This window comes from Peromyscus leucopus, chromosome 12, assembly GCF_004664715.2.
Source record: "Peromyscus leucopus breed LL Stock chromosome 12, UCI_PerLeu_2.1, whole genome shotgun sequence".
In the NCBI taxonomy this organism is placed as follows: Eukaryota; Metazoa; Chordata; class Mammalia; order Rodentia; family Cricetidae; genus Peromyscus; species Peromyscus leucopus.
In genome coordinates, this window is record NC_051073.1 from 8825004 (window position 1) to 8852459 (window position 27456).

General features: G+C 46.4%; 1 protein-coding gene across 1 annotated transcript in view; it reads left to right on the top strand.

Annotated features, from left to right (window-relative positions):
- The window catches only part of Tiam1 (TIAM Rac1 associated GEF 1), a 379222-nt gene that overhangs the window by 183913 nt on the left and 167853 nt on the right, over positions 1-27456 (top strand). Inside the window, 1 exon segment of the mRNA XM_037209650.1 lies at positions 10501-10683. The gene's annotated coding sequence lies outside the window, so the exon portion shown is untranslated.

Sequence of the window (27456 nt, forward strand, 5' to 3'; positions counted from 1 at the left end):
TTAAAAGTTGTTTTTCTGTGAGGAAATCTAAATTGAGGTAGTGACAGAAATTGAAGCTTTCAAATCATAGAAAAATATAATTGGAAGATAGAACTACGGATGTGGGAAAGAATCAATTGGACAGCATTATTGGATCATTGAAGAAATAGAAGCCTCAGATTTTTAAGGAACTGCCCACACCGTCCCAGCAGGAAACTCTGGAGATGGCATTAAAGGCCATTAGTGTTTGCTTGGCCTCTTTTTCTATGATGTTATATTTTGTGAGAAAAGCCCTACATCTCTATTGAGAGAAAAAATGCCGTTAGGAATTTCTAAGTTGGTTTGTACAGACAGGGTTTAATGTGAGGTTGTGAATATTCTCCTTCAGCATCAGATTTAACAAGCACCTGGGCTGTGAGACACTACCTGGGAGGGGAAGGAAGCTTGCCTGTCTCTCCGAGGAGGAAGGCCTCTTCTGGGCCACACTAAGGACCCTGAGACATTCCTTGTTCCCATGCAGATTCCCAGATGATGGAGCATGAGGGTGGGAGACACGAATTCATTTTTAGCCCTCAACCAGTTTCAGATATAAATGATTTGTTTTGACAGTCAGTCTATAAGTAGCCATAGGACGTCTTTCCACAGCAATGGCTCACTGTCTATGGTGGCTCCTCAGGATGGACAGGATATGTATGTAGAACTGCAAGCATTCTGGGAAACGGGCCCTTTATTTACAGTCAGATAATTTGTCCGTGTTACTTAATACCCTTGCAGGGTATCACCTAATTTGAGGAGGTGGTTACTGCTCTCCAGCCTTGCTGATGATGGGCTGTTGCTAGGTAACGAGCAGGTTGGTGTGAGCGCCTCTTACTCTGTACTTGGGAGCCCTCCTCAGCTCTCTTCCTGAGCTGGCCAAGGTGGAAGTACATGTCACTGAGGTACCGACATCTTGGCTGCGGACTTACCTTCGCTGATTGGTACATTTTGGGTGAAGCTGACTGGATTCCTGCGCAAGCTGGTTCTGAAGACCCTTAAATGGAAATCCAGAGGACAGTGACCGGCAAATGGCACCGTGCCATTGAACAGGACGGAGATATTCAAAGTCATCTCTTACAAACCTAACGTGTGAAACAGCTAGCTAAAAACGGAGCCGAGTAACTTTTGGCAAGAATAAGCGTGAATAAACCTAACATGTTTTTTTCCTTTCCTTTCCTTTCCTTTCCTTTCCTTTCCTTTCCTTTCCTTTCCTTTCCTTTCCTTTCCTTTTGTTTTGTTTTTTTGAAACAAAGTCTTGCTATCTAGCCCATGCTGGCTGGAAGTCATAGTCCTCCAGCCTCAGACTCTAAATTGCTGGAATTGCCACAGCCAGCTAAGTATTCATGTTGGACTATGAATATAACTGACGGAGTTTGGAAATAGAGAGATTTAGCTATCTGGATGTTTCTCCATGTACTTAATGTTGTTTTCTACCATATTTATTTTGCTGGTTCTTGTATCAGTATCAATAATAACGCAGAGACCTTTTAAGGGCGCCACTGTTTCAGATGTTTCAAAAGGAAAAAAAAAACTTACTTACAAGGGCATTTTCACTTTCATTAATAGGGGATTATTTTTGTAACATGAATCGGTTATCATCGCCATGGTGATTCTGATCTTGAGAATCTGTTGGTGACTAGTGAGTGCTCCCTCTACTGGACACATTTCTTTGGTTTAGAATTACTGTGTTCTCATGCACAAATTCCATTGCTTTGGGTCAGGTTCATAACTGCATTTATATTTTCTTTCCCTAAATGAATAAGACCTTTTAAGAGAGAGAGAGAAAAAAAAAACCCAATGAGTTTTAAACTTTAAGATGCCGACAAGTTGAAGAGGGTTGGATGTCTTCCTTGCCACACGTTGGCCTAATGCCTGGTGGGTGCTCCAGCTGGTCTTTCTCTGGGCAGCCCTCCGGCTCTAGGAGCACACGCTTTGGTGGGAAATGATATCCTTCTGAGGTCCACTCTGCCTGGAGGCGTCTCTCTTCAGATGTTAGTGGGTTTCCCTGTGTCAGCGGCCTTTCTTTCTAGGTCTTCGAAAATTTCCAGGCACTAAATGGTAACAGCAGGTGTTAGGCACTAATTATATCCTCATGGACGGCTCAGATTGGCCATGGAGGAGTCTTTGGGGGCGGTCTCCAGAAGCAGCCACAGGGAACTCCACTTTCAGGCAGGCCTAAGAAATAAGGAAGGAGACGGGAGCCGGTTCAGTTCAATCCAGCGTAAGTTCATCGGGTGCCTGCCCTGAGTGTGGCTTCAGGGGATTGAAAACGAGCAAGCCGTCTTCTGGGAAGCACTGGGTAGGGCAACGGACAAACATCATCCTCAGCACCGTTTCCCTCATCCCAGGGAGAAATTCAATCATCTCAGAGAGTCTCTGTGGGCTCCAGGAGTAAAGGACACACTTCTTAGGATAGTGTATTCGTTACTTCCCATCAAAACAAACCCCATGACCAACAGCAGCTTACAGGAGACATGGTTTGTTTGGTTAATGGTTCCAGAGTGAGACTGGACAGCAGGCCGCAGGCTGACCACACCTTTATCCACACAGCAAATAAAGGGAACAGGAAGTAGCGCCTGGCTATGAACGCTTGAAGCCCACCACCCCGGGGCATTTCCTCCAACTGCATCTCCCAAAGGTCCCATAGCCTCCCCGTGTTACAAAATACCACGGCCACAGCAGTTTACAGAAGGGGGAGTGTATGGCCCCTGGTTCTTGAGAGGAAGGAGCGGTGGAGGCAGGGAGAAGCATGGCCACAGGACCAGGAAGCTGAGGGATAGCATCCTTAGCCAAAAGCCGGGAAGCAGAGAGAGTGAACCGGAAGTGAGTGAAGCTATGTGGTCTCCAAGCTGTGATGTCCTTCTTCCAGCAAGGCTGGCTCACCTCCCCAGACAACAGTGCCACCACTGGAAGCCAAGTATTGAAATGCAGGAGCTCCAGGGGGGACTTTCTCATTCAAAGGACAGCAGATAGTGAAATAATGGTTCCTAGAGGCTGGAGGGGGAGGGGAGGGGGAGCCTTGCCAAAGGGTGCTTGCAAAGCTACAGTTACTTCAAGAATCTGGGGCACAGCAGACTGCAGTCAGTGATGCATTGTATGCTTCAAAACAGCCGAACGACAGGGATCGGGATGTTTACCAGAATCAGTGCGGTGCGTGAGGTGGTGGATCTGCTGATCACCCTGACAAGGGCATTGTGCTGTGTACACAGGCAGGGGAACATCACGTTGTACCTGACACATTCAGACAACTATCTGTCATTTGGGAGTAAAATAGAACTTGAAGAAACCTCTTGGAGAACAGCGAGACCAGAAACCCTTCTGCCCTCCATGTGGACGGTGGAGCTCACGTTCTTTTACCTATAAGTCATTTGTCACAATCTTCTGATACATTGTAGCAAGATTAAACACCCTTCCTGTTCTGGTGGCGTAGGCTGGTGCTTGCCAACACGGAAATGACTGATGGCGCCCCTGGAGATCGTCCCCTGTCTCTGTGTCTTTCACGTGTCCCTGTGTGGAGCACGACTCTTCCAGCTGGGCTAGCTCCCAGTCCAAAGCTGGTCCCCTGATTTTCGTCATCTTCTTCTCACCCCTTTATTGTATTTCAGCCCAGTTCAGTTACTCATCAGCTTTGTGAGTGTGTGGACACCAAGGCTGCATGCACTCCAGGCCGAGAAGCGTCCTTGCTGACCTGGCTCTCACCTTCTGCTTAGCCTGTGCAGATGGTTCTCAGCCTTCAAATGCTCATCAGTGGGGGAAAAGGGGAGTGTTATTCCTGGGGACTGGGATGTCGATGATACCATGGGAATGAGTGAGGCATTACCTAACAGTAGACAGTGACACTTCTGTCTTAGACTTTCTTAGGAATGGCGCCGTGAGCTCCCAGACTGGCTAGTTTTTTGGTTATGTGTGGGGCCGTCCTGCGTGCTGTAGGCTGTTTGGCAGCAGCCTATACTTCTTCCTTGTAGAATCTCTCCCCAAGTTGTGAAAATGGAAAGTGTCTACACATACTTACAAATACTCCCTGGGGTAAAAGCCATCTCTAGCTTAGGATCCTGCTACATGTAAACACTTGATTTTACTCCTTCAGAACTGTGCCTGGGCACATTATTTGTTTGTTTTCTTCCAAGGTATCTTATGCCAATCTCTGTGCAGATTATGAAGATCATAAAGATTAGCCAGGCACTTCTTGCTTATGTTTATATATGTGGGCATGTATTTGTCAAGTTTAAAACCGTCGTGGTTTCCACCACAATAACTCTGATCAGTGTTTTCCTGGAAGTTACAGTGTGTGTGTGTGTGTGTGTGTGTGTGTGTGTGTGTGTGTGTGTGTAACATTTTCATCTGTATGTTAGTGTGTGGAGGCCGGAAGCTGGCCTTGGATGGCTCTTCAATCATTCTCTATAATTTGAAGAAGGGTTTCTCACTGAACTTGGGGTTCCCAGAGTCAGCTCAGCTCTGCTGGCCAGCACTTCAGTGAACCCTTCTGTACTTGCCTCCACACTGCCAGGGTTGCAGGCACAGGCCAGTGTCCCCGAAGTTTAGGAGTTTTTCCTTGGGGGTGGGATATCATTCAGTTCCTATGTCTACATGGCAAGCACTGTAAACCAGTTCCTTACCAACCGAGGGTGGTTAATCCCCCAGCTAGCCAATTCCCCACCCCCAAAGTTACCTTTCTTGTTTTCTTTCTGCGTATGGCTTCCAGCCTGTAGGTCTGGTTGGTGTCTGAGTCATTATGATCCTTCAGTGATGGTTGTATTTTTGTGGTCTGTATCTTTGAGGGAAGCCCCTTGCAGTAGGGGGAAAGGGGTCAATGTCTTTGACTTTTGGCTCAGCCAATAATAACCTTATGAAATGATAATGCTTTATTCCTCTATCAATTTCACCCATGGCTGCTTCGGCCATTTCAGATGTAGTGTCTGGTTTGTTAGCCCAGATTTCTCGTTTGCTCTCTGGTGATTGCTTCCGGTCTTTCTAACTGGCCACCTGAGGCTTATATTATTATTATTATTATTATTATTATTATTATTATTATTATTAACCACTGGTCATTAGAAGTTTTACTCAATGAAACTAATGTCTCAAAACCAAGGTGGAGCCCGAAGTGTATGTACTCTTTGGGGTGCTTTGTGGGGGACGTTAGAGTTAGTGTGTTTCCTCTACAATTTTTGGAAACTGCTATAAATATTGTTCATGGGAATCCAACATATGGCCGTTTTCTGTTTAGAGGGCGAGTGAGAGAGAACTTCTGAGGAATTTTCTGGATAGTTTGCACTATGGGAGCAGTTGCCATTGGTTTTAAAGATAGATGGTGAAAGGTTTTTCTTTTCCTCCCTTTTCTGTTTTCTATGTTTACCTAAACAAACGTTTAGGAATGCATCTCAGTCCAGCAAACTGTCCATAGTTCTGCCCCAGAGGGGACCAGGTAAGGGGTGTAGTGATCCTTTAAGAGACACTGTGGTCTTGCCGTGTGCAGGGCAAAAGCTGACAGGAGCGTATGCCTTGTGCCCAGCGCCCAGTTTCCTTTGTAAACTAGTCAAGACCCTATAGGAATAAATCGCTCCCAGGATGTGGAAAGCAGAGTGCGGGACTGAATGTCAGCCAGACACAGTCCTCAGCTAGGCAAGAATTAAACTGAAGACGGGGGCGGAGAGGGAGGAGGAGGAGGAGGAGGAGGAGGAGGAGGAGGAGGAGGAGGAGGAGGAGAGGAGGGAGGAGGGAGGGAGGGAGGAGCTCCAGGCCCTCTCCAACACACCCAAATGACCAGATTCATCATAGCACGAAACTTCACAAGTTACACCCACTCCCTTGCCGGCAGCCGGGAAGGCTACAGCTTCTTCCTGATTTCAGTTACTGGAAGTTTAAGAGATGGAAAGGCAGCCGGGAGTGCGCGCCTCGCTGAGCCAGGGTGAGCTTCGGAAAATTCGATCCATTTTCCGCCGGTGAATCTCCTAGGCGCTGCTGGCGCTGGAGGCTGCGGCGCGAGAGACTGTGGTGAGGATGGGTGGGAGCCCCGGAACCCTTAACTGTGGCCTGAGGCGGGGAACCTGAATGGCTGGAGCCCTGGCCCTGCTTAGTTTATGCTCGGCTACAGGGCGCTGTGCTGCTCCGCCGAGCTGTGGGAAGCAGGCTGCTGTGTGGGTTCTGACCCCCTGGAAAAGGGCTTCTGGCTCGGAAACTTCTCCCTTGCTTTACCGAGGGTCATTGTATGGGAAACGGGACGGAGACGGTGGGACCGATCTTGACACCCGCCAAAGATGCTTCCTGCTTCGGACCCAACCCTGCTGCGCGCCTCCAGCAATTACTAAGCTGTGTATGGGTGGGGAGGTGGGGGATGGAGGGAATCCCTTTGGAGAGGTTTGGGATTCTAGGCTGGACTGGTTTTCAGATAGTCTGAAGCTGTGGCTCCGGACCAGCACCTGGATGGGAGTTCCAGAATGAGGCACCCAGTCTCAGGTTTTCCTACTTAGTTTTGCATATAGGTTAGTTGTGCTAAAAGCCCCTTGCCACGGGGGAGCTCGGTTTATCTGGAACTCCTTTTTAATGTGAGTTTTTCTGCCGCAGCCGGCTGATCTTCTGATCCATTGCCTAAGCGAATTTTGGGTGGGGTGAAGAGAGGAAGTTTCGCTGGAGGGTGGCACGGGGGAGGGGTTGTTGGGGTCTTAAGTGACAATATCATAGCAAAGCATAAACTTGGCTCCCCACCCACCCACCCCCCTGTCCTGGTTTTCCTCAGGCTTTCCTGGGTGTGTGGTTAGAAGGAAGTTTTGAGGCTGACATACCTGTTTTGCTTATTTCAAGTCTGATCAGTAGCTGGGTGATGCACTTGGAGCCAGGATTTTTGAATGCTTATTGTTAGCCAATCCTTCATGAAATTACTTTTAGGATAAAAGGTGCGGAGATGGATGGCGCTTCGGTTTGCAACTAACTATCCATTTTGCAACAAGCTCTCCCCCAGTTTGGAGTGAGTGGAACAGGAGGCGTTCTCAGCTGATCTTGTCCTTTTCCTAGCGTTGGGGGGGGGGGGGGACGGTTTGGCTGACTCAACAGTCTTCCACTCGGGTACTGCAGCTCAGGGCACAGGCTGCTGGGGCCACAGTTAGCTTGCTGGGAACCTTCTGCTTCCTTGAAGGGAAAGACCTGAATGTGAAGGAATGACTCTCCAACCAAACTAGACCCGTCCCTAGGGAGATCAGGTGGTATGGCCCAGGCTGTCACACCTGGTAGTGGCTCCAGAAACAGCCCAATAGGTAGGTGGCTCTGAGCATGATGTTGTCATGCCTACTCCTGAGGAACCTGTTGTCACTCTACAGGCGGTGGCTGAACTGGATCTTGTGATGGCAAGGGCAAGACTGAGTAATAGATGGAGTTTATGGAACAGTAACCCTCAGAGAAAGGGGAAGCAGTGATTCACAGACAAAAGGGTCTTGGGCAGTTGCCACTGGGGACTGTTATGGGGATGCCTGAAGCTGGGGTTGATTCGGCCATGGGGCCACTAAGTTTCTCAATAGCTCCAATTCTTGTGCCATGCTTTTCTTTCGGCTCCCTCTCCCCCTCCTGGTTTGGCTCTGTTTGCCTTATATACTTTGAAAGTTTGGAGTTCAATGTGTCACAGAGATAGGACCACTGAAATTTTGTTTTAGTAACTAAAATTTTCGTTGGAAGCTTTCCAATTCTTCTAGGGTTTGAAGTATATTGATGTACAGTTGGTTATATTCGATAGACTCAGTTTTTAAAGAGATGTTTCCTTTTCCATTCTTGGCATTGGTTATTTATTCCTTTTATTCCTTTTCTCTCTTTCTGTGCGTGCCTGCGTGTGTGTGTGTGTGTGTGTGTGTGTGTGTGTGTGTGTGTGTGTGTTTTACTGGACCAAATATACATGACATGCCAGGCAAGTGCCACACCATTAAGACACACTCCCCCAGCTGTGTATATTTTCCTGATCAGTCTTGCTAACATGTTGTCAATTTTATTGCTATTGGAAGAACAACTTGGTTTGTTTGTAGTTGACACACAAAGCCCACCTCCTTCCTGAATTAAAAACATTCAAGTGAGCATCTAAAAACTTCTGCCTTATGGGATGCTGTCAAGAAAGGTTTTATGACATCCTTTGAAAACAAGCAACTGAGTCCTCCAGCTGTAAGGAGGAAGACATTATGTACTTCTCTTTGCATCTTTGATGTTGATTGTATTTTTCTGTTTATTAAAGCATGCCTTCTGTGTGTGCACATCCTACATATTGGACCAAATTGTTCCAAGGTGGGTTTTGTGGATTCACTGGGGCACACCCAGTGAAATTGTTTTAGAAGCATCAAGCCAGAGTGTGCGTGAGGCTTTGAGGTAATTTAATGTGAAGTGTGGGAGCAGTCAGCCCTCTCAGCGTACACATTTACCTTGTGCAAGAGTAGACAAATTGTGGTAATGACTGGGGAGGAACATTTCATTTCTGTTCATATTTAATGCATGAGCCTGAGTGTTTTAAAGTTTAGTGCGATCTTTCTGAGTGTGTGGCAATCCAAGGGCTTTGACTCTGGCTCTGCCAGTGAACTGTGAGGTCTCAGGATAATTACTTTTGAATTTCCATATCTTCAGTGATGAGATAAATATGCAAACTACTTGCGGTCGTGGGATGTTCCTGAGAATATCTAGGTAGGACACTTTTCATGTGATTTGGCACACATAGGCTCTTTGTGAATGGAGGCTCCTTGAGTGTCTCCTGTTTCCTGTCCTTTCTTGTCATACTTCGAAGCTCAGCACTTCTCTCTCTGTCTGCCTACCAGAACAGTGAAAGAGGATAAAGCAGACTTGGAAATGGAATAAAACAAAAGTGTTCTCCCTATCTATTCCCTCTTCATTATGAGTGAGTGAGGTCACCAGGGACACCTTTTAAATTTCCTGTCTTAATCTTAGTTTTCTAGTTAATTGCTGGTAAAGTGATTGTGTATTTCTTCTCTCCATTTTTTACTATATCTTCCTGGGATGATTATTATTTTTCAGTTCATCTCATCTCTTTTCTTTTTCCTCCTCACATTTCTCTAATTTCCTTTTGAACGAAGTGACATGCTCTTAAAACCATACACTTAACCAACACCAGGAAAATGTGCCTATGGTATAGCCGAGGTGGGAAAATGAATGTTCAGGGCTGTGGTGATTGCCTGGAATTTAGAAAGGAATATTGGGTTTTGAGGTCCCCCAACCCTAAGCCATTTAATCTTCTGAGAGATTGGCAGCTATGATGTGTTCATATTTCTGCATCTGGAATTACAAGGAATGAACTGGGGGTAGGAGAGAGGGTGAGCTGGAATAGCATTCATTTGCATTGTGGTACCATGATCACTGTTCTCCACTGTGCCCAAGGACTGAGCCCTGGCTTGTATATTGTAACGAATAAGCTTCAGGCATGGAGTTCTCTTCCAGGAAGACAGACACACAGCTGCTCTTGGTCCAGCCTGTCTGCTCGGCTAGGCTGGCGGTGCTCTTTGATTCCAGTAGATGTCAGAGATGGGGAAGAGCAGAAAGAGTTCTCACACGTGCCTTGCCCTTCTTTGAATGTGCTTGGACCAGCGTTAGCATGATGTTCCTCCGGTGAGCATTTGAGGGCAGTTATCACCACTTTTGGAAAGCTTTGCTTGCATAGTGGATTAGTGAGGACTGGTGAGATGTCCTAATCGCAGGGTTTCATTCAGCCACCCTGGCGTCTCCACAGTCGGTGAGACCTGGATGGGTAGATATAGTCACTGCCGCACTATCTATAAGCCTAGATTAAGAGCCTGTAAATGTCCCTGGGGTTGCTCAAATATCAGTAGTGTATTCCCAAGCATCCACATGGTACTCAGCACAAAAGTACTGTCTGTGATCTGTGAGGTGCTTTTTCTGTGTCCTCTTATTGTGTGACTAAGCTTTTCCTAGGGAGACTCAACACACACACACACACACACACACACACACACACACACACACACACACCCCTACTTTGTATATGGATCCCACAACAGACCAAAATGCAGATACCACCAAAGTCCAGCTTGGTGAAGCAGTGAGTTTTATTGGGGTTACTTACAGGGATATGGGTGAGGGGTCACTTACAGGAGCAGAAATGACTCAAAGACAGCTGCACCGCCAAGGCCTCCCGAGCATCAGAGACAGCTCATAAAGCTGGGAACCTGGAGTATGTCGCACAGCCTGCGGGCAGCAGGCAGCTCACCAGATTGTCCTTTCCAGGTGACTCTGGTCTAACCCTCTTCCAGGCAGCTGGTCTGGTCTCAGAGACTCCTTTACAGCTCTTAACTGCTTTTTATTTTTTTAAACTGGTCTGTTTCAGGGACTTCCTAAGGCTATTTTTTTAGTGGTTTACCTTCATGCTCAAGGAACTTTCCTGCAGGGTGGAATGTTTCAATCTTGGAGCAAACTGTTATACAACACCCCTTAAGAGTGTTCTTGAGATATATGCAACACGAGCCTAAACCCGTTCTTTATCTGCTCTGACAGGTAGAACCCTTGTGGACTGAAACCCACCTTTCCAGATCCGAAAGCAAGGCTGAGAAAGAGGAAGGGAGAGTCAGTCCCAGAGACGATGGTGTTCTGAATTCCAGTCCCTCTCTCAGGACGTGAGCAGCGCCTTCAGATGGCACCTTTGGAGACCCTGATGAAGGCTCTTCTCTTTGGCCTGGGGTAAGTGTGGCATTTGCCTGAGGCTGGGGAATAAGCGTTTGACCTCCAAGACCTTTAAGTGTTTATTGTCTCAGAGTGCCACACAGACTGCTGTCTGGGGACAATGGAAAGTGAGGTATTGGTGACTGGATTCGGTGGGAAGGAGGCTACTGTCCTCCCCACTCAGAATCGGAAGCTTTGAAACTTGTGAGGGCTTCAGATTCTCAGGGGTGCAGGCGTGTGGGTTCTTGCCACTGTTACGTTGTTTTGGAGACCTCAGAGGTGGAGTTCCTACCTCGGTGTTCCGGGCTCCCCCTTTGCCTGCTTGTCTGGTTCTAGGAAAGGGGAAGAAAGAACAGATTTGACGGCCCAGGGGGAAACGTGGTGTCCCAGTGTGTGTGTGTTGTCTATAGGATCGTGTTAAATGACAGAGGTCAGTCTTCCTCTACCTGCAGAATGTGCTTGGAGAAAGCATGACATTTCATGGGAGTGTCATCGATGTGGTCAGACCAGACACTTTCATTGTGTGAAGAGCCTGAAGCTTTCCCAGGAGGGATCTAGGGTTAATTAAACATGCATGTTCTGAGTCACTTGGAGGAGCAAGGCTTCGAAAAGACATCCTTCTTTCCTCCTTGGAGACCCAACAGAAAGGGAGGGCTACATACTTTTCCGCTTTCGCTCTCTGGATGTGGATTTCATTGGGAGAGAATAATTAACACCCGAAGGTACTTTTCAAGGGATGGAGCCATGGCTCAATGGCTAAGAGCACTTGCTGTTCTTCCAGAGGACCCAGGTTCAATTCCCAGCGCCCATGTGGTGACTTACAGCTGTACATAATTCTAGTTCCAAGGTATTCAGTGTCCTCTTCTGGCCTCCACAGTTGCCTGCTTCACATGTAGTGAGTGCCTTTATTTATATACACGCAGGCAAAACGCTCATACACATAAAATAAATATATTTTTTAAAAATGGAGGTTTTTGAGCCATAGGAGGTTGCTATGATTCTTCCCAAGTTTGCCTGCTGCTCACTAATTTACCCGAGCCTTGGTGATAGGACACTGTATATTCATTTTTTAATGGTAAGAGGCTGGGGGCTGCCGACTTTGAACAAAACAGGAACCAGCATGGCAGCTGCTTCCTGAGGCCTGACCGACCCTTGCAGCTTCTAAGGTTTCCCACCAGCATTCCAGGTCCTGCTGGTGGGTCCTGCTGTAACCTGTTAGTCCAGTATTGCCTGTTGCTGCTCCAAGCCAGAACCAGGAGCCAGCCCTGGCCACGCCCCTCTAACAAGCCCTGCAGCTGCCAGAGAAAGCTCCTTGGGTGTTGGCGATCACCCGTTGCGATCCTAATTGGGTTAGATACTCTTTTCCAGAGGTAGAGGTGATGTCAGCAAGAACTGCCCCTGTGCAATGGGGCGCTCTGACCGACTGTCCCTTACCCCTGGGAAGCATTTTCCACCTTGTCCCTTTCCCATGGACTCCCGTGGCTTCCTTCTTTTCAGGAGCTAGCACGCCATGCATCATGGCTCCTCCCTGGCTTAAGTCAGATGTCTAGAGCAACAAAGTTGCGAATCGCTCCCTCGTCTGTTCTCCTGAGCTGCTCTGAGGACTCGTCTCCTGTGGGGCTGCTTGGCTTTCCCCTTCCTATGCCATTGCGTGGATCACAGGGGCTACATAGGATATTGGGGTGCTTCAGGAGAGGCTGCTCTGAATCAGTCTTCTCAGCTCCGTCACAGGGCGGGCTGGCCTTGCCTTGCTCCCCCAGCTCTCTGCTCGGTCATTGTTTACCTCTCCCCAAGGTGGGTCCACCTCCTCCTGGTGCCTTCCTACTCTGGACTCCTGACCTTCCAACTCCACATGTTGCTTCTCCATTCCTCCTCTTGAAGGTCTTGCTCCCCGAGAGTGTATTACAAATCTCTGGGGGGCTCTGTCCATGTAGCCAGTACTGAGGAACTGTTTGAGGTCACCTAAAACCTGTCCACAGATGCCTGGAGAGATGTCAGGTTTGTTTCTAAGTTCTTCAAGGGAGGGGAAACACCGAGGTGAACCAGCCGGTTTAAAAGGAAGCAAGGGGGCCGAGCTGACGGGAGCCTGTGCTTGTCTGAACCCGTGTGCTTTCACACTGCAGCCGCTCCAGCTGAGTTATGCGGTGGATGGATGCATCATCCCTTGGCGTTGAGTGCAGGGCCCAGCCACCCACCCCAAGGGAGCCAGAGCAGGTTTATGTGATGAATAATGTCCATTCGCTCCCAGTGCTAGGCCTGTGGCTAAGCGAGTTCCATGGAAACGGGAAGATGAACTTGGCCAAGCTTTGTGCTCCATCCCCCCACTCTTGAAAGATACCAAAGATGTCAGTTGGAATTCAGTGTGTTGAGTTTTATCTGGTGGCCAGCCATAGTCCATAGCCATTTCTCAGCAAGATACCAGACATGCTCTCCTTCTTGGGTGTGTCCCTCATTTTAAGGTGGCGGAAAGATGGCTAGCCTGGGTGTCAGAGAGCAAAAGGAAAGAGACTGCATGCTGGGCACGGTGGCACATCCAATCCCGGCCAAAGCAAGCTGATCTCTGTGAGTTCAAAGCCAGCCTGGTCGACATAGTGGGTTCTAGGCCACCCAGGGCTACTTATCGAGACCCTGTCTCTAGGTAAATAAATACACTACACACACTGAGCACCTACTGTGTACCTGGCATTCTGTTAAGTGCTCTCAGCCAGGCTAGGGAGACGAGTTCCGAGATCTTCTCTTTGGGTCTCAGAATACACAGATGTTCGAGCTCCCATGGTACTGTATGCCTCATCCTGTTTGTTTGTTTGTTTGTTTTTTAAACAATCATTTGAGTATATTTCTTTTCTTTTCTTTTTACTATTGATCCCATTTATCTCCCCATCTCCTCACATCTGCCCTCTACCCTTGCAACCCCCTCCCCACCCCTACAATCAAATTTAAGAGACCCAAAACCAAACCAAACCAAAAAAGCATCATCTTGTTTTGCTGTAACTCATTTCTCAATACTTACAATGCCTAATACCATATAAATGCTATGAAATTTGTTGTTGTACATTAGTACTTAGGGAATAATGACAGAAGTTGATCTGTACTTGTGTTTTATAGATGCACGGTTTTTTTTTTTCAAGTGTTTTCCAGTCTACAGCTGGTTGGATGTATGGATGTGGAGAGGTGGGCACAGGGGGCTGACTGCATGACTAAACCTCCTTCCTGTGGCATGTGGAAGTCTCCTCTTTGAGTCCAGAAATGGAACTCACATAGCTGGAGTGAACTCATCTTCATGCTTTATCTGACTTCTGTCCCCATGTGCACTGAACTTCAGTTCTAGAGAGAAATAGGCCTTTGATGATGATGTCTTAAGGCCACATTGACTCTAGAGAGAAACAGCCTTTGATGATGACGTCACGTTGACTGTAGAATGCGGAGCCTTTGTGCTCATTTCTATGCTGACAAGGTCTTTAGTGTTTTATGAATTGGTTAAAGTCAGTGTTGCTTGAAATACCATGACTAGGTATGGTTTGAGTATCGGGAAAATGATATTTGAAAAACTGAAGAACTAGGACTCTCGCTTTAGCTGTCGATATCTGTCCACATGTGGAGTGTATTGAGCTGGCTCTTTGAATTCCCCCAGAAAAGTTGTTCCATTTTAGTCTTTTCAAGGAGCAGGAGACCATCTTGGTCTTGAGTGGCATCTGTCTGTGTTATATACTAGAGACCATCTTGGTCTTGAGTAGCATCTGTCTGTGGTATATACTGGAGACCATCTTGGTCTTGAGTGGCATCTGTCTGTGGTATATACTGTAGATCATTTTGGTCTTGAGTGGCATCTGTCTGTGGTATATACTGTAGATCATTTTGGTCTTGAGTGGCATCTGTCTGTGGTATATACTGTAGATCATTTTGGTCTTGAGTGGCATCTGTCTGTAGTATATACTGGAGACCATCTTGGTCTTGAGTAGTAGCTGTCTGTGGTATATACTGGAGACCATCTTGGTCTTGAGTGGCATCTGTCTGTGGTATATACTGGAGACCATCTTGGTCTTGAGTAGTAGCTGTCTGTGGTATATACGGTTTAGGATGTTGGTGCTTTGAGTTGGGTGCTTGGGATACTCTTCCCCTAGCTTGTCCCTCTCCTGCCCACATTGCATAAACATTGGTGTGGCAGGGACAGATGGCCGCTCCGGAGCTCCTTTGATGTCACATTTGGTTGCCTGGGTGGGGGTAGAGTGGTTGCAGCCAGTCTCTGTGGGAGGAGGAGAGGCTGCCTGGGAAATACCCACTTGACAGTGGGTAAACAGAAGGAAAACTCCAGAAAAGCTGTGTGCCCTGGTCCGTGTTCAGTCCAGACAGCGGTGGCGTGGGATTTACATAAGTGTTTGACTTGGGAAGGAGCCAGAGAGCACAGAGCACAGGCCTTAATTGATGCTCTGCAGAGTTGGATTTTCTTACAGGAATGAATGAACCGGAGTGGGGGTGGGTGAGGGGCTGCTTGTCATTATTTTCAGGGTTGGGGAAAAAAAAATCTCTGCCAGAAACCTGGGTTAGGCTCACGGGAGGGCATGTGTAATTTCAGGTAGTCAGTGGAGAGCAGAACAGCGCTTATCAGTGTGTTTTCGCGCTGATTAAACAGCATCAGTCTGTGTAATGAGGACCAAAGGCTTTGATGGAAAAAAGGAGTACTGTAATGAAGAAGAGAATCCAGACAGGGAGGATGTAAGACAGCAGGGTGCTGAAAGAAACTGCAAGGACTGACAGTGAGTGAGCGTCAAATGGCTTTACAGCATCCAAGGTTTGGAGGGCACAGTAGAGGATGCTGCCATTGGCTGCTTGCAAACCAAGCGTGGCCTCCGACCATGGTGGAAAAACTAAGTCACTGAAATTTAGAGTCCACTGCCAGCTCCGGCGAGTCTAGCCTTAGGCTAAGAACTATTGACACTTCCTTTTCTAATGTGTTTACAAAGTCCCAACGGGTCAGATTGTGGCTGTGTATTCAGGGCGAGTGGCATGTCTTTGCTGTGCTTCATAGTAGTTTCTCCCAGAGGGTGAATTTGGGGAGCTCGTTGATTAATTATTTGAACAAACCGTTCATTCGTTACGTGACTGTGAGTGTGGCTGGCCGTTGTGGGTGTCCTCAGGAGATTCAGTGATGTGTGATGGACGGCTCCCCATCTCCCCAGGAGTTACTGTGAGGAAGAGAGAGAGAGTGGTCCCATGAGAAGGATGGGGTGAGTCAGGACATTAACCAGCGAAGTGTGAGGCCTGAAGATGGGGGAATTACTCAGGATACTGTTATCTTTCTGTATGTGTAGAACAGTCCATTTAACTACACATGGCCCCAGAATGAGGGTGGTTGGACTTAGAGTGTTCAGTTTTCCACATTTGGAGTGGTGAATTTGGGGCTTTCTATGGTCTGGGGGGTGCCCATAGCTTATGTACATAGCTTACATCTTTGGTGTCAGTGCTGGGCAGCACCGATGGATGATAGACAGCTAGCTCACTGTCAGCCCCCCAGTCACCAGGGAAGCATGCCAGGGCTCCAGAGCGTGCAGCAGCGCCAAACTATGTTTAGTAGGTCAGGTGGAGGAAATGTATTTTTGACTTAAGGCGATGGGTTTAATTGGGAAGTAACTCCATCATAAATTGGGGAGTGCACCTGTATTTATTTCAAGTTGGGACAAGCAGCCTATATGGACAGAAGTATATTCTTTCTGCTTTATTTTTTCTCAGTGATTACAGTAATCTAGTGTGTTCATGTACCTAAGAGACCATATAGTCCTAAAAAGATCCAACCCAATGGACTTTAAATTTGTTTCTCATTGTGTGTATTCATTGTACATGGTACTGTGTTGCATGAAGGCATTTTCATACATGTATATATCTTATATTGCACATATTTCTCCATGTTCCCTACCCTGCTTTTTCTCATCCTGCCCGCATCCTGTTAGGGAGTTCCATGTCATGTATATGCACATGATTTTATGTATCTACATAAAAAAATTGAGGAACCATAAATGGAAGAAACACATACTTGTCTTTCTGAGACTGGTTTAACTTGTTTCATATGATTATTTCCAGACTTTGTTTTTCTTTATAAATGAAAAAAAAAAAAAAAAGATCATTCGTGTTGATACATGTCTTAAAAGTGGACGGACTTTTTGCTTAGGTCCCTGGTGTGACTATTAGGATGTAAGTGTGGGAGTTTTAGTGCACAGTCCTTGCACTGCTCTGAACATTTCCTTCTGTGCAGGTCCAGGGTTAGTGATTTCGCTGGAAATCGCTCCTCAGGCCAGAGTGCTTTTCTTTCTCTATTCACTGTGCTCTTAGACAATTTCCTACAGATATGCCATGGCTTCTGATTATCCCCGCCTCCCGTTTCCCCTCCCGCCACCGGTCAGCTACTCCTGTCTAGGTCCCTCTCCCACGTCTTATTCCTGTCTTTTTTACGATAAGCTTAGTTATATTTGGGTAAAATGACGACTCTTATTTGCCGGTTGGTGTTTATTTAATGAAGTATGGAAAAGTGCTTATTGGACAAGGCAAAGTCAAGAGACTCACGTTCTTTCCTCTCGGGCACTTCCTGCTTCTGAGTTTGACCACCTTGTTGGTCAGGGGTGAAAGCACCATCCTCTACAGAGTTTTCTCCTAATGTGGTGGAACCAAAAAGCAGATATATTGGCTCATGCCTGTGATACAATCACTCAGTGGTTGAAGGTCGAGGCAGGAGAGTTGCTGTTTGAGAACAGCATAACTTACATAGTAAGTGACCTGCAAGTGAGATCCTCACAAGAAAGCCAACACAGAGCCATTACTTAAGGCCTTCTATATGGACATTAATGTGTCAAGACACAGCCTTGGCTTGACCTTGTGTTTTTTCTTGATTCATCAGACCCAGGTTTTGTGGCTGTAAACTCATTTGTGTGTGTGTGTGTGTGTGTGCGCGCGCGTGTGCGTTATGTTTAAAATGTTGGCTTCTTTTCCTTCCCTTCCCTTCTACTCCAGGACTAAGAGGTTTCACGTAGGTTGAAAATGGAAACTACGGAAAACATGGGATCTGGAAGTCATTTTCATCAGGAGAGAAATTACCCAAATGGGAAAAGACACTACTTTGTCGCTTGCCAGCTGAGGGAAACACAAGAGTGGGTAACTTGCTTTCCTTCAGTAATTGGATACATTATACAAGGCTAACCATTTCCCTGGGACTTTGTAGTTAGCAAAAGGCAGGCCCAGGTGTTCGCTGGTCCCCTCTCCTGAAGAGTGCATTGAGATGGAGGTGAAATCCAGATCACCTGCCTCCTATTTCTGTTCTTTGAATGACACTGATTCCTGCAGATGGGGTTCATCCTGTGACCGCTGTCTGCCACCTAAACAGGGATGTCTGGGTCAGCCCTGGTTGGGACTATGGGGAACAGGCTGGGGAATTCTCTTGTCAGGTGCCAGCCTTCCCGAGGGGACGAGACAGGAGCGAGACCTTCTGTTGCCTTGCATTGGGATTATCAAACCGCTTCCTGTGACTGGGGTCCGTGGTCCTGGGCAGTTGATAGTTTAGGGTCCTCCATCCTAAGAATGAAATTTTACTTTGGAAATTCAATGGCTTCTTTTGACCTGTCATTTCTTACAACATGACTTTGTTCTCAGATTCCATTCCCACCACCATCCCTCCTGGTCCTCACCTTTCACTCATGGTCACGAGAACAATTTAGTCTGAGGCCTGCAGTCTGTTCTGAGGTGACAAAGTTGACTTTTCCCACAGTTTTGGCCCAGGTGACCCAAGTTGCCTGTATGTTGAAGATCGATCGATCTATCTATCTATCTATCTATCTATCTATCTATCTATCTATCTATCCATCCATCCATCCATCCATCCATCCATCCATCCATCCATCCATGCATCCTATATTTTTAATGTTGGTTGGGATGGACCCCTGTTCTCATGGATGCTAGGAAAATGCTTTACTGCTCAACTACTGCCCCTGCCTGATTCTTGTGTCTTGTTTAATCATTATTGTGCAGTTGTTGAGATGTAGTTGCTTGAATAAATGCTCACTTCCCTGTTTCCTGAACCTAGTTCCGGAGGCTTCCAGGGGTCTTTGTTGAAAAATCTGTTCTCATCTTTGCTGACCACTTGGTTGTGTGTTTGAAGTGGTGCAGTCTCCCAGCACCCCCTCTGCTTAGTCCTGTGTTCAGATTCACCTGTAAGGAAATGAACCTTTTCGTTCTGCAGATGCATTAAATTTACTAGGTACAAAGACAGTATCTGAATCTCACTTCACATTTAGGGTTTATAAATCTATTTGAAGTACTTGGGAAAAAGCATCATGTTAGAGATGGATTCGTCTGTGTGTTAAACTAAAACGAGACTCATTGCCAAATTTAATTTGTCAAGTGTTCTTAGAAAGAGGCGGCTTTCTAGAGAGTGTGAAGCTCAATTTGTCCTAGGCTCACTAAGATCATTCTTTGCATTTCTCGTTCTGTGCATCGTTCTCATAGGAAGCACTGTGCGAAACGCTGCACATGGGCCTCATGACAGCTTTATTCAGAATTGCCCAAACTTGGAGGCGACCAAGATGTCTTTCAGTAGGTGGACACCTACCTCACACAGTAGACTACTATACAGTGCTAAAAAGAAACAAGCAAGCCACAAAAAGGCCCGGAAGAACCTGAGATTTAGTTGTTAGGGACTGGGAAGCAGGGAGGGATGGCTAGATCGGGAACTGGGTAGATTGGGTAGTCTAGCAAATACGTGATCCATGTCCTGTCCAAACCCCGAGAACGTGCAGCTTCCACACTAATGTCAGTGAAGGATTTTCGGTAATAATGATGCGTCATGTGGGTTCATCGGTTTTTAACAGATGTCCTTCCCTAGTGGGTATGTGGGTGGAGAGGGAGGGGTCTGTTCTTGTAGAACATAAAGTCTATGAAAAAAAATCTCTGCACTTTTGCAATGAACCTAAAATGATCTATATAATAAAAATTTAGAACACAGCAACAAAAGAGAAACCCAAGCTGAGGAGATCCATCCCTGAATTCTCCCCAGCGGATCTAGTCAAGAGTCTGTTACTTGGCCTGTGTTAATTCTTTTTTTTTTTTTTCTTTCTCTTTTTTCTTTGCCTGTATTAATTCTTAATGTCCCCTGAGACCTTCTGCTTGGGCAGAGGTTCCTAGGTAGCATGCGAAGTTCCTACATCAAGAATTGTTTCTGTACCTGCAGAATTGGGATGTGACAAGAATGGCCTTTGTCCTGGTGGCCTCATAGCTATGAGGCACCAGTCTCTAGGACCTGTTTGCCCCTGTCCAGTCCTGCACTGTGGTAGTGCCGTTGATGCTAAGGAGGCTTTTCTTCTTTCTCTGACTTTTTTGGTGCCTTCTGTGTTGGCCAGACCTTCTTCTGGCTTTGAGGGCGGTGAGAGTTGGTAGGACTCTGATAGTAATTGAAAGTCCTGGGAACCCAAACAAGGGGGCAGAGCTCACACACTGGTCTTTGGGCCTTTTTCATGAGTTTCCAGGGTCTGTGTGCAGAGGGCACATGAGCATGGATCTAAGCCGGTGTGAAGATTTTCCTGGAACTTCGGTTGGGAGGGATTCGCTTTTACTGAAGACAGCATCCTGGTCCCCTGTATTTACCACAGGCTTCATTTGTGCCAGGCTCAAGTTCTGGGTAGTGGAGACGCACAAGTGAGCCAGACTTAGGAGAATCCTCTGCCCTCTTGTAGCTGGCCTTCTAAAGGGGGAAGAGAGCTAGTCACTGGCACACGTGCCATCTGGAAGGTGATCGTCACCATGGAGATCAGAGAAGCAAGGGCTTTGGAGAGGAAGCGTTAGATGGGAAGGGCATCCTCTTGGTGACGCTTGTACCAAGAATGCCTACAGGTAAGGGAGCAAGCTCTTCTGGTACCAGAGGGCAGAGAACTGGGCCTGTGATTTGGGGGGATTATCATGGGGATCCCTGAGGCTTGGTCTGGTAGATCGAGGGAGAAAGTCAAGGGGATAGGGAGAGGAGGGGTGTGGTGTAAGAGAAGCCTTTTGCGAACTGTGGTATGAGGGAGTTCTACTCGGATTCCGGTGTTAATAGGCTCCTGAGTTGAGGGTAGACCAACCAGCTTCCTCATTTGGACCACTGCTCCTAGCCATCCATATCTCTAAGCACTGATTAAATTTTGTTATTGCACACACAGCCCTATCCCCTTGGTGCCATCGGATCTGTATTAATAAAATTTTAGCTTCTCTAGGCATAAATCTCTGTCTTTATAGCTGGTAAGAAAAGGGACTTTCATCATTTGAGGGGAGTTAGTTGAAGAATTCTGTAAGGAGTTCAAGGGTAGACGGAAAATGCTGGAAGATAGTTTACGGTTCTGTGCAGCCCAGTGTTCATTTACTTAACAATTGGAGAGTCCTCCTCTCCACCCTTGGCTCCACCTTGCCCCTTCCAGCTCCAGCCTTGCTGTTGACCCTTCCCCAGTGCATACCTTTCTGGTTCAGGCAGCTGATTGGAAAGTTAACCGAGCTGCACCCGAAACCAGGGCCTGAAAACGTGCGGCTGATCTCGGATGCTTTCCGAAAATACAAAACCTGAATTTTTTGGCATCTGAGCCGGTTGTCTCTTTTAAGTGGCATGTGGTAAACTTGTCCGCAGATGTTAGTGAACCAGTCTACTTTGAACAAAATAATAATAACGTTCACATCTGCTCCCCTTTTCATCTGGTGATCTTCAAACCCCAAGTGCATATTAATTAAGCCTCGCATTACTGGAAGGTAAGAAAGGGTAGAGGGAAATGACTTTCATCACTGCTGCAGAGAACCTTGGAGGGACAGCCTCTGGGGCCAGCAGAGTAACAAGCATTTTGCACCCCGACCTTGCCTTTCATCTGGCATCAGAGGTTCTCTGCAAGTGTTTCCTGGTGGGAATGCCTTAGCAGACAGGCTTAGAGTGCTATCTCTCCCCAGCTCGGCAGCATTGTCCTTGCAGACAGCTTCTTCCTGTCTGCTTCCTGGCCTCACTGGGGATGATGCAGATGGCTGTTGAGGCAGTTTGGGTTTCCTTTCCATCCTTTTGGTTTGCTATGCAGCTAGGTAGGCAGCGTCTTTGAAACGTCAGCTGCCCGCCCAGCTGGGAAGAAGTCATTTTTAGTTCGTAGCCTGGGGCTCCCTTGTACCCAAATGCTCTCCCTCCAGAATGCATCCCCTGGTAAGTCAGGAGAATAGAAGAAGCTGGAGCGAGAGCCATTGTTTTCCGACAAAGCAGGCCTGGGGTTGTGTCCATCAGAAGAGCAGAGCCGAACAAAGGCCATGAGGAAGTGGACTGGTCCTGTCATTAGCAGTGAGAAATCCAGCTGCTGGCCCGTGGGAGGGAGGCCGGGGCTCCTCCCACTGAGATCAAGGGCTGCTGCCTGACAAGTGGGGAAAAGCACTTGGCAGGGTGTGAAGTGTGCGTCCACAGTTGGTTCGCGAAGGAGTGAGTGGGGCTCTTTGATTTTTAAACGGAAAACCTTTAGCTCCATTTGCAGAAATTCTAGCAGCCAGTATCAAGTGTGCTATTGATTTTACAACGTAATACTGCCTTTCTTGACGTGTGTGTGTCAGAGAGCAAGCGATAGGAAATATTGAAAGGGCAGGTTCTTTAGGGCTGCCTCCATGTCAGACCTGTGTGGATTCCAGCTTCACGGCATTAAAGGGCGACACATACCTGTTAGCGCAGGTGCAAGGTGAAGGTTGAAAGTTCCGTGAGTGAATTCTAAAGCGCACTCGATGACAAGACTCTGTTCCCAGCATGATTGTCAAGTTGGTGTATTGTTTGTTTACCATGATTTCCTTATACCATGGGGGTCCTAGTTGGTGGGAGATACTACTAGAACGTTTCTTAAATAAGAGTAATTAGAGCGAGGAAATGGCCTAGGAATCTACTTTATTGTTTGGGTGGCAAAATGAATGAAATCTTTTGTCTCCGCTCCAGTACTGCGCTCTCCTCTGGGGCAGTTAGTCCCTTTGCTCCTGTTGACGTCAGGGGCCCTGTGCAGGCATGCATGCTAGCATTCTTCTGTGGGTGTCAGGGACCAACTTCAGGGGGTCAGACAATGACAGGTACTTTACCAGCAACGAGCCGTTTCTGGCCTTGAGTTGGTTTTTATGGAGTATCAGTGAGGGCTAATTTTTCCTATGATTAATTCTGTTAATGTGGTTTCTTAACAGTTTTTGCTTTAAAATTTTTCTCCTGGAATGTTTTAAGAAGCACAGAAGAACACAGGCACCATCATGCTTCCTGAGGGTAATGTCTATGGGAGGCCTGGATGCAGGCTGTGGACATTTGGTGAACACTGTCTCTAGGCCCGGGTGCAGGTGAACATGTCTACATTCTTGCTTTAGATACCTTCTGTCTGTCTCTGCAGCGACTCTCTCTCTCTCTTCTCTCTCTTCTCTCTCTCTCTCTCTCTCTCTCTCTGAGTTCACTATGACCGTCACAGTTCTGTACCTTGTGAGGCTCTGTGAGGAAGAAGTCGCCACCATCACCCACTAGTCACTGTACATTTGGGGTTATCTGGAGCCTCCCCCCCCAATATCATGTACCTTCAGTGTCATTTCCTAGCTCATAACTGTTTAAGATGTTCGACCATCATGGACAAAGAACACTCTTTTCAACTTGCTTGACTAATTTTTTTTTGTTTACTAATTATACTTAAAAGTAAAAGTAAACAGAAGTGTGATGAATTATGTTTTTGTGTGTGGTAAAATATGCTCCCCCCCAAAAAAAATTACTTAGTGTGACTGTGTAGTTATTACTACACTTTTCAGAATTTTCGTCATCCCAAACAGAAGCCATCTCATTAAGCTGTCACTCCCCACTTCTCATCCTCCACCATCCAACCTGCGGCAGGCCCTGCTCATCTCTCCTGCATCCCGTTTGTGAGTTGACCCGTTCTGGATAAGTGAAATTTCCCATATCAGTTCTTTTTCTATCTGTCTTGTTTCACTTAGTACCATGCTGTTCCACACTGTGGCGTGGCTCAGAGACTCATTCTTCTTTGGCCGAATCACATTTTCTAATAGGTACATACTGAGCTTTCTCTGTCGTTTCCACCTTCTGGCTGCTGTGAACACAGTGATCGAACTCAGCAGTGGCTAAACACAGTCGTTATAAAATGGGCAGTGGGCTTCCATGGGCATCTCTCCAGAGGATGTACAGGTGGCTGAATAAGCACGTGAAAAAAACAGTCTATGCCATGAATCATTAGAAAAATGCCAATCAAAGCCACAGTGAGATGCCGTTTATAATCGCCACAGTGGTGGTTTTGTTTTTAAAGACTGTTTCACCATGTAACTCTCTGCCTGGTTAAGTTTAAGTCACGGAGCTTTCATTCCCACCCCACCTGCCTCCCCAGAGACAGGATCTCACTCTGTAGCTCTGGCTCATTTGGAACTGGCTATGTAGACCTTGAACTCATAGAAATCCAGCTGTCTCTACTTCCCAGGTGATGGGGTGAAGGGCATGCACCACCATGCCTGGCTGTATAGTAGCTTTTTAGACTTGTATTCTTCTTGTGTGCACGGATACATATGATGCATGTGAGTGACACTGCATGTGTGGAGGTCCGAGGACAACTTTGTGGAGTCACTTCTCTCCGTCCACCTTTGTGTGGCTTCTGGGGACTCAATGAACTTGGGTTGTCCGGCTTACCTTGCAAGCACGTTTACCTGCAAGCACTTTGACCAACTGCTCTCATCAGCCTGCTGTGCGTGTGTATGTAAGTTTTTTTCTTTAAACTGGAAAGTAAAAAGTGTGGGAGAGACGATGGGGAAGCTGGAACCCTTGTGTGTTGTTGGTGAGACGGCAAGATGGTGGTGCGGCTATTGTGCAAAGGTTTGGTAGGTAGCTTCTCAGAATGTGGCACTCAGAACCACCACACAACGCAGCCCACTCACATCCATGAGTCATCCCAAAGAGTTGAAAACAGGGACCCCAATATATACTTGTAAGTCAGTTGAGCGGCTTTTGAACATGTATCATCATTGTTTATCAGTTTCTTCTGTACAAGGGAAATTATTTATGTTGTCATCTGGTCATTTAGCCTATTCTGCCTTCCTTTTGAGCCCCGGAAACAAATATTGCAGTCGCTTGTGTGTCGTGTGTGCCGTAAGGCTGCACAGAACAGGACACCATCGGCATGAGATGCATCTCACACCTCAGAGGCAGTCCTACACTGTGGAGACCCTGAGGGAATGTTCTAAGTGAGAAATCAGGCTTTATCTTTTGTAGTAGCATTGTCAAGATAAAGGCAAAACATTGTCAAAGAGATTTATGTACAGAACTCTTTTCTTCTCTAGTCTTCTAGTCTCCGAGCCCCCAAAATCGTATTTCCCAAGCATTAAATCTTGTTGGATTTACCATGATAGAATTGGCAGCTTTTGCAAATCAGACTTTCAAATAGAAATGGTAAGTGTGAAACAGAATATTGGTTCTGGGTTCTTGGGAAGTCATCGTATCTTCAGAGTCAAGTTTCTCACTCAGCTGCCTATTGAGCTGTTGATAATTTATACTGAACTTTTATCAGCCTGGGGTGCAGGCAGGTCTAACTGTTCATATTCTGGAAATCTACTTTCAACACTAGAATGTGTAGGCACATGTTTCTCTCCCACCTACCAGTTCCCAAATAACCACTCAGAAGCTTAATATTATAAATACTCAGTCAATAGCTCAGGCTTGTTGCTAGCTAACTCTTACATTTAAATTAACCCATATTTCTATTTATGCTTTGCCACAGGGCTCATGGCTTGTTACCTCACTTTTTACACATCCTGCTTGCTTGGCAGCTGGCTGGTGTCTCTCCTGACTCTGCCCTCCTTGACTCCGCCCTCCTTCCCATCATTCTCAGTTTAGCTTTCTCACCAAACTTCCTGCCCAGCTACTGGCCTATCAGCTTTTATTAACCATTGAGAGTAATTCATATTCATAGTGTAGAAAAGGATTGTTCCACAGCAAGAATGAAATATTCCTTCTTTAAAATATTCCTGTTTAACTCCACCCTTGTCCTGAGTCTGTGGTTCTTCACCAATGGGAAAAGAGTTTCTAAATCAGGCATGGCGGCACACATCTATAATTCCAACACCATGACTACTCAGACGAGGAGGATCATGAGTTTGAGGCTAGCCCATGTCTCAAGAAACAAGGGGTTCAATATGCAGCTCATTTGGTAGAGTTCTTGTCTAGAATGCACAGAGCTCTTGATCAGATCCTCAGTCATGCATAAAGTTAGGATCAGTGTCTTCTACCTATTAATCCCAGCCTTTGGGAAGTGGAAGCAGGAGGATGAGAAGTTCATGGTTATCTTCAGCTACATAGAGTACTGAAGGCCTCCCTAGGCTAGACTCTGTCCTCAAAACAAAAAGCAAAATGAACAAAACCCTGAAGAGTTCTTCTTGAAGTCTGTTGAAGGAGGCCATGGAATCATGTCCTGGTTTCTAAATTTACTAGATGGGGCTGCCTGGGAAGTAAGAACTGCTCTTCTAGAGGTCCTGAGTTTAATTCCCAGCAACCACATGGTAGCTTATAATTATCTGTAGTAGGATATGATGCTCTCTTCTGGCATGCAGGTATACATGCAAGAGCAATCATACATGAAAAAATATAAATAAATAAAATTTAAAATAAGAATCACTTAAAGAACATGTAGTAGAGTTATCATCAAGTGGGTACATAAAGTCGGACCTGAATTGGACAGTCACAGATGAATGAAGTATGTTAAATGTTGTCAGTCAACTTGGAATTAAGACTGTGGAGGGGATGGAACTATCTGGGCTCAGAGAATCCTCTTTCTGCCCAAGTTCCAGACCAGCTGAGAGACCACAGGAGGCAGCAGTGAGACCAAGGATCAAAGTTTGTTCCTGGTAAGCACAGGTTTGACTTAGAGGCACAGCCACAGTGGGTCCTCAGGACCCTAGCTTGATAGTTAGAAAGGCTGGACCTTCCTGCAGACAGAATACTGGGTGCTAGTAGCCCAGGGTTCTCCAAATTGTCTACTGTGTGGTCTAGAATCCAACTTCTTTTTCTGTGGCTCACAACCTCAGATGGGGTTGCAGAATGGAACATGGGAGTCTTGAAAGCCTTGACAACAGCAAAACATTTCTGAATACTGGATGACCAAAAATCAACTGAAATTGAAACATGCAATGAATCCAGAGTGTTTCTGGCAGAGCTTTCCTGTGTTGGATCGTGATGCTTCACTGAAGCTTGGATTCTGAACACACAAGTGCACTTTGCACGGTCCAACATTCCCAGGCACATCTGTGGGTTTTATTATTGTGTTAGAATTTTAAAAGTTGATTTTAAAAGTTGCTGTTTAGAGTCAGAGAGATGGCTCAGCTGCTCTCACATGGGACCCCTAGATCAGTCAGTCAAACTGAGCAGCTCACAGTCTGCTGGAACAAATGCACACACACGTACATACACTTTGCACACACACAATAAATCATGAGCTATGTGTGGTAGCACACACCTTTAATCCCAGGTTTGGGAAGCAGATGCAAATGATCTCTGTGAGTTTGAGAGCAGCCTGGTCCAAATAGAGTATCAGGCCAACCAGGGCGACATACTGAGATCTTGTCCCCAAAAAACAAACAAACAAACAGACAGACAGACAGACAAACAGATAAATAGATAGATAAATACATGCATAAATAAAATCTTAATTTTTTTAAAAATTGCTGTTTGAATTGCTGACTTGCGTTTTCTAAAAATCATTTTAATAAATTTCAGCTTGAGGTTAGAACAAAATTTCCAACAACTTTTGTGATGGTTCTAAACAT